This window comes from Arachis hypogaea, chromosome 11 (genome assembly GCF_003086295.3).
Source record: "Arachis hypogaea cultivar Tifrunner chromosome 11, arahy.Tifrunner.gnm2.J5K5, whole genome shotgun sequence".
Taxonomy (NCBI): domain Eukaryota; kingdom Viridiplantae; phylum Streptophyta; class Magnoliopsida; order Fabales; family Fabaceae; genus Arachis; species Arachis hypogaea.
In genome coordinates, this window is record NC_092046.1 from 85,504,367 (window position 1) to 85,512,575 (window position 8,209).

The 8,209-nt window shown below is 34.3% G+C and overlaps 1 non-coding gene across 1 annotated transcript; it reads left to right on the top strand.

Annotated features, from left to right (window-relative positions):
* Positions 1-221: 221 nt before the first annotated feature.
* Positions 222-330, top strand: LOC112725352 (small nucleolar RNA R71). Its single transcript, XR_003164466.1, has one exon. It is a non-coding gene; the product is annotated as a small nucleolar RNA R71 (small nucleolar RNA).
* The last annotated feature ends 7,879 nt before the right edge of the window (positions 331-8,209 follow it).

The window sequence follows — 8,209 nt, forward strand, 5'->3', positions numbered from 1 at the left end:
AGTATCAATTTCAAGAACTCTCTTCCTCTGAAGTGTCCCATTACTCACAGGATTCCTTTCAGAAGTATACATGAACTGGTTATTTGCAACCATGTCAATGAGTTCCTGAGCTTCTGTAGGCATTTGCTTTAGGTGAATGGATCCACCTGCAAAATGGTCCAATGACATTTTAGATAATTCAGACAGACCATCATAGAATATATCCAGGATGGTCCATTCTGAAATCATGTTAGAAGGATACCTTTTGGTCAGTTGCTTGTATCTCTCCCAAGCTTCATAGAGGGATTCACCTTCTTTCTGTTTGAAGGTTTGAACATCCACTCTAAGCTTGCTAAGCTTTTGGGGAGGAAAGAACTCGGCTAAGAAAGCCGTGACTAGCTTATCCCAAGAGTTCAAGCTATCTTTAGGTTGAGAGTCCAACCATATTCTAGCTTTGTCTCTTATAGCAAACGGGAAAAGCATAAGCCTGTAGATCTCGGGATCAACCCCATTGGTCTTAACAATATCACAGATTTGCAAGAATTCAGTTAAGAACTAAAAAGGATCTTCTGATGGAAGGCCATGAAACTTGCAATTCTGTTGCATCAGAGAAATTAATTGAGGCTTTAGCTCAAAATTGTTTGCTCCAATCGCAGAAAGTGAGATGCTTCTTCCATAGAAGTTAGAAGATGGTGCAATAAAGTCACCAAGCATCTTCCTTGCATCTCCACCATTGTTATTATTTTTGGCCATGTCTCCTTCTTTTTCAAAAATTTCTGTCAGGTTTTCTCCAGAGAGTTGTGCTTTAGCTTCCCTTAGCTTCCTCTTCAGAGTCCTTTCAGGTTCAGGATCAGCTTCAACAAGAATGTTCTTATCCTTGTTCCTGCTCATATGAAAAAGAAGAGAACAGAAAAGAAAATATGGAATCCTCTATGTCACAGTATAGAGATTCCTTTATGTGAGTAGAAAAAGAGGAGAATAGAAGAAGGAGAAGAAAAAGATTCCAAAATTAATTAAAATAAAGTAAAAATATTTTTGTTTTTATTTTAAATATTAATTAGAATTCAAAAATTAAAAAAGAAAAATTAAATTAAATTAAAATTTAAAACAATTAGTTAATAAAAAAAATTTTGAAAAAAGGGGGAAGGAGTTTTCGAAAATTAGAGAGAGAAAATTAGTTAAGTGGTTTTGAAAAAGATATGATTGAAATAGAAAATTTTTAAAATCAAATAGAAAGTCAGGTAGGTAATTGAAAAAAAATATTTGAAAATAAAATTTGAAAAGATAGGAAGTCAGAAAAGATTTTGAAAATTGATTTTTGAAAAAGATATGATTGAAATGATTGAAATTTTTTTGAAAAAGATTTGATTGAGAAGATATGATTGCAATTTATTTAAAAAAAGATATGATTGAAGAAGAAATTAAAAAGATTTGATTTTGAAAAAGATTTTGAAATTAGCAATCAAAAAGATATGATTGAAAATTAAAAAGATATTATTTTGAAAATTAAAGTGTATTAATTGACTAACAAGAAATAGAAAGATAGGATTTTAAAATTTAAAGATTGAACCTTTCTTAATAGGCAAGTAACAACTTGAAATTTTTTTATTCTAAAAATTAAATGTTAGTGAGATTTTTGAAAATATGAAGTAAGAATAGGAAAAAGATTTTGAAAATCAATTTTTAAAAAAAAAATTTCAAAAATATATAAAAATAAATGAAAAAGATTTGATTTTTGAAAAAGATTTGAAAAGATAGAATTTTGAAATTGAAATTTATGAGTAAAACAAGGAAAGATATATTTTTTATTTTTGAATTTTTAATGATGAGAGAGAAAAACACTAAATTGAAACAAAACATAAAAATTATGAATCAAAACAACTAATGCATGCAAGAACACTTTGAATGTCAAGATGAACACCAAGAACACTTTGAAGATCAAGATGAACATCAATACTTATTTTTGAAAATTTTTAAGAAAAGAAAAACATGCAAGGCACCAAACTTAGAAATTTTCAAACTTTAGACACTAATAATTCAAAAATGCATATGAAAAACAAGAAAAGACACAAAACAAGAAATTTTAAAGATCAAACAAGAAGACTTACCAAGAACAACTTGAAGATTATGAAGAACACCATGCATGAGTTTTCGAAAATTTTTAGGGAAAAGTTAAAACATGCAATTGACACCAAACTTAAAATTTGACACTAGACTCAAACAAGAAACACAAAATTTTTGGTTTTTATGATTTTATTAATTTTTTTGTTTTTTTTTTTTCGAAAATTATTTTGGCAAGAACGAAAAAGAAGAAAAAAATTTTTTTGTATTTTTTGAAAATAAGAAATAAAAAGCTTAAAATTAAAATAAAATTACCTAATCTGAGCAACAAGATGAACCGTCAGTTGTCCAAACTCGAACAATCCCCGGCAACGGCGCCAAAAACTTGGTGCACGAAATCGTGATTGCTCATTCCTTGGTAACGGCGCCAAAAAATTTATACGCACGTTCATAATCTTAGTTCTTTGTCACAACTTCGCACAACTAACCAGCAAGTGCACTAGGTCGTCCAAGTAATAAACCTTACGTGAGTAAGGGTCGATCCCACGGAGATTGTCGGCTTGAAGCAAGCTATGGTCACCTTGTAAATCTCAGTCAGGTGGATTCAAATGGTTATAGAATTTTAATAGTTAAAATATAATTAAAATGTAAAATAAAGATAGAGATACTTATGTAATTCATTGGTGAGAATTTCAGATAAGCGTATGGAGATGCTTAGTTCCTTTTGAATCTCTGCTTTCCTACTGACTTCATCCAATCCTTCATACTCCTTTCCATGGCAAGCTGTATGTTGGGTATCACCGTTGTCAATGGCTACATCCCGTCCTCTCAGTGAAAATGGTCCAAATGCGCTGTCACCGCACGACTAATCATCTGTCGGTTCTCGATCATGCTGGAATAGGATTCAGTAATCCTTTTGCGTCTGTCACTACGCCCAGCACTCGCGAGTTTGAAGCTCGTCGCAGCCATCCCTTCCCAGATCCTACTCGGAATACCACAGACAAGGTTTAGAATTTTCGGATCTCAAGAACGGCCGCCAATAATTCTAGCCTATACCACGAAGACTCTGATCGTAGATCAGGAGGCTAAGAGATATGCATTCAAGCTTGTTTGCATGTAGAACGGAAGTGTTTGTCAGGCACACGTTCATAAGTGAGAATGATGATGAGCGTCACATAATCATCACATTCATCATGTTCTTGTGTGCGAATGAATATCTTAGAGAAGAAATAGGCTTGAATTGAATAGAAAAACAATAGTACTTTGCATTAATTCATGAGGAACAGTAGAGCTCCACACCTTAATCTATGGTGTGTAGAAACTCTACCGTTGAAAATACATAAGAACAAGGTCCAGGCATGGCCGAAAGGCCAGCCTCCAACGTCTAGGGACTAAACGTCCAAAGATTCGAAGATGATCCAAAAATTCTAGTAAAAAGTCCTATTTATACTAAACTAGTTACTAGGGTTTACAGAGATAGGTAAATGATGTAGAAATCCACTTCCGGCCCCACTTAGTGTGTGCTTGTGCTGAGCATTGAGCTTTTATATGTAGAGACTCTTTTTGGAGTTGAACACCAGTTTTTAACTTGTTTTTGGCGTTTAACTCTACTTTGCAACTTGTTTCTGGCGTTTAACGCCAGAATAGGGCATAAAGCTGGCGTTAAACGCCAGTTTGCGTCATCTAAACTTAGGCAAAGTATGGACTATTATATATTTCTTGAAAGCCCTGGATGTCTACTTTCCAACGCAATTGAGAGCGCGCCATTTAGAGTTTTGTAGCTCCAGAAAATCCACTTTGAGTGCAGGGAGGTCAGAATCCAACAGCATCTGCAGTCCTTCTTCAGCCTCTGAATCTGATTTTTGTTCAAGTCCCTCAATTTCAGCCAGAAATAACCTGAAATCACAGAAAAATACACAAACTCAAAGTAAAGTCCAGAAATATGATTTTTATTTAAAAACTAATAAAAATATACTAAAAACTAATTAAATCATACTAAAAATTATGTAAAAACAATGCCAAAAAGTGTATAAATTATCCGCTCATCAAGGACCATAACTATTTATCTCCCTAAGATCATTTTCAATATATCAGTAGATATTTCCACAATAATGGAGGCTCCCATTACCTACGAAGGATGAGGGGTTTGATTCTGCTTAGCTGCTTGCATTTGAATGTAATACTCCTTAAACTCATTTTGGTAGTTTTTGACAAGTTTAACCATATCCTCTCCATCGCGCTGCACAATGATAAGATAAATGAAAAGATCCACAAACACGCATGAACAAACAAAATGTATGAATAACTCATCTCAAGCTTCCATAAGAGAAATGATGAAATATGATTATTATAAATACATAGAAAAACAAATGTTGAAGAATAGATATCAAACAAAATGAGAAAAATAAGCAATTACCTGAATATATAACTTTTTCCATTGACATTCCCTTAACTTTCTTGTAGGGGGGAAGAATACCCCATCGCATACAGTACGTGAATAAATTTTATCATGACAATGGAAATAAACATGGTTCATGAAAACCAAATATCATAAATCACACAAAGCAAGGAATCATAATCACAATTAGCTTAATATTGCAGATGGAATTGGAACAATTTAAGCTACGAATCAACAATTATGAGTAATTATGAGTGGATTAAGCATCACATGATTAATATTTAAGTTTCCTTTGTAGAAAATCCTTCTCCAAAAGTCCAAAACCTAGCAATTTCAGATAAAATAAACTAATCACTATGCCTTATTAGCAATGGAAGTGAATGAAAGAAAACAAAACATAGGAACTAGAACGATAGATTTGCTTGTACTCATTTCTCCAAGAGTTTTCCCAAACAGCCTCATCGGAGATCGATAAGAAGAATGTACTCAAAGAATAATCATTCCTTTTCTTTTAATGCTTTCAGCTAACATGCCTCATCGGAGAACGATAAGAAGAACAATATCAGATTCATGTGACACGAAAACAGAAATAGCAACAATGCAAGACCTAGAACATCAATGAAAAATCCACGAACAGATTAGGTTACCTACCATTTCTGTTCCAGTGCGACGGAGAGGTTGGGGAAGGGGTGTAATGGAGCTTCGGGTGAGAGGCATCGCCGATGAAAGATTTGGAGGGGATGGGTGAGGAGGCGCCGATTTGGAGTGTTCTGAAATGAGGAAGAGAACGTATGTAACAAACCCTTATTTTAATTTTTCTGAAAGAAAATTTTAAATTACAGATAGATTTTTTTCTCTGTAATAATGTAATAAAACATAGCATTTTTTTATTTAAATATAGATGGATTTTCCGTCGGTAATTATTTTCCACGAAAAAAAATAATTTTTCCGACAGAATTATCGATAGATTCTCTTTTCCGTCTGTAATTCAGGGTAATTCATTTTTTCTTGTTTCTGACAAAAATTCCCTTACAAAATCTGTCTGTATTTTTGTGGGATAAAATATGTCAGAAATATCCATCTGTAATAAGTAATTTTCTAGTAGTGGGCTTCTGGGGCCAAACTTCAGATTGTAGCATTCGATACTGTGATGCTAGAAGAAAAGTATAAACTATTATATATCATTGGAAAGCCCTGGAAGTTAGCTTTCTAATGCCGCTAAAACTGCATCAATTAGATTTTTATAGCTCAAGTTATGCTCGTTGGAGTGCAAAGAGGTCAGGGTTGACAACATTAAGTTTCTTCCTTTTCTTCTACACGAACTTTGTCAAACTCGCCCGAATGCTACTTGTAATTAATCATGCAAAACAACTTAAAGTAGCATTCATGGTGGCTTAAAACACCTAAATCTTGATTTAATTCAATAATTTCACATGCAAATTCACTAAGAAAAGATAAGAAAGATGCTCACGCATTAGTGGACAATCTTCAATTTCACCCACCTCTACCTCAACAGAGGGCTCAAGTGAATCATTGGACTCATCTTCTTCTAATGCTTCTTCCACTGAGGTATCAATTGCATTAATTTTCGTGCAATCTTTATAGTCATTGGGGTGTTGCACGGTCTTGAATACATTGAGCACAATTTGTTCATCATTAACCCTCAATGTTAATTCACATTTTTTAGATCAATCAAGCCCCACCCAGTAGCAAGGAAAGGTCTCCCTAGAATAATAGATGCATTAATATCTTCCTCCATGTCCAATATAACAAAATTTGCAGGGAATATGAAGGTTCCCACCTTCACTAGTAGGTTCTCAACAACACCAAGTGGGAATTTAATGGAGCGATCAACAAGTTGTAAAGAAATTCTGGTGGGTTTCACCTCCTCAATATGTAACTTTTTCATCAAGGATAATGTCATCAATTTGATGCTAGCTCCAAGGTCGCATAAGGCTCTTTCAATTATCACCTTAGCAATGGCACAATGATGACAAAGCTCCCAGGATCTTTCAATTTTTCAGGGAGGTTCTTTTAAATTGTGGCACTACACTCCTTTGTAATCACCACAATTTCATTCTCCCTCCAACTCCTCTTCTTAGAAGTCAACTCCTTCATAAACTTCGCATATAGAGGAATTTGTTCAAGAGTTTTAGCAAAAGGAATATTGATTTGTAGTTTCTTAAAAACCTCCAAGAACTTAGAGAATTGATTGTCCTTGGCCTCTTTTTGCAACCTTTGAGGGTATAGAATTCTTGGTTTATATTCTGGCACTTGAATCTTCTCTTTTGGTGCATCTTGTGAGGGTTGAATTGGTTGTTGTTGAATGGTGGTAGTCACGTCCTTCTCCTGGGAATTGATGTCTTCGTGGGCTTCTTTTCCTTGTTCGTCAATGGCATCTCCGTTGACTTCTTCTCCCAACACCTTTTAACTTCTCAAACTAATGGCCTTGCATTCTTTCTAGAGATTTGGGATTGTATCACTAGGAAGGTGATGAGCAGATTTTTGTGTGGTCTAGAATTTCACAATTGAATCCTCGTTGCAAGTATAGTTTCTAAACCAACAATAATCTTTTCATACAAACATTTGGTTGTCACAAGTAACAAACCCCTAAGATAATAACCGAAGTATTCAAACCTCGGGTCGTTCTCCCTAGGAATCACAATAAAGTGTTCTTGTTATTGGTTATGAGTTGTATATTTTGGGATTTTGGATAAGAAGCATGAAATGTAAATGGCAATGAAAATAAACTGCCAACTATGAAAGCTCTTAGCAAGGTTATGAGAATTGGAAGTCCTATCCTTATTATCCTCCTCAATTGTGATGAGAATTGTTCATTGCTACCACTTAGTTAACCTCTAACCATGGAGGAAAGTCAAGTGGATGAATTAACTTGATTCCACAAGTCCTAGCCAACTCCCAAGAGAAAGACTAGCTTTAGTGGTATCCAAATCAATTAGCAACTTCTAATTATCAATCAACAAAGGAATTAGATAACTCAAGCGTCACTAATTACTCTACCAAAGCCATGAGGAACAAAATCTACACTAATAACTAAAAGAAGCATTTCATCAAACACATAGAAGGCAATAAAAGTAAACAACATGAATTGCAAGAATTAAAGGGAGATCTAACTAGAATAGCAAGAGATCAACAATAGAAAGAAAAATAATTATGAAACAACAAAGAACTTACCAATTGCATTGAAGGAGAAATGTAGATCTACAAAAGAAAGTTCATAAACTACAACTAACAATACAAAGGAATTACAAGAGAAGAAGAATTCTACAACTATAAGATAACAATTAAGGAAAGAAAAGGGAAATTAGAAAAGAGAAGAAGAACTAGATCTAGATCTAAAACCTAATCCTAATTCTAGAAAGAAATGAGAGCTTCTCTCTCTAGAAACTAACTTTCCCTTCAAAACTAATCTAAACTAGACTAATAATCAAAAGTTTGTTGATTCTCCTTCAATCCTTGGCTTAAATAGCATCAGAAATGAGTTGGATTGGGCCCACAAGGCTTACAAAATCGCTGGCCACAAGTTGCATTAAGTGAATCAAGTGCAACCATCGGCGCGTACGCGTACAGTGAGTGTGCACGCCTCTAATCGCGATGCAACTATGGCAAATTTTATATTATTTTGAAGCTCCGGATGTTAGCTTTCTAACGCAACTAGAACCGCATCATTTGGACCTCTGTAGCTCAAGTTATGGTCAATTGAGTGCGAAGAGGTCGGCTTGATAGCTTTTACGATTTCTTTATTCCTTC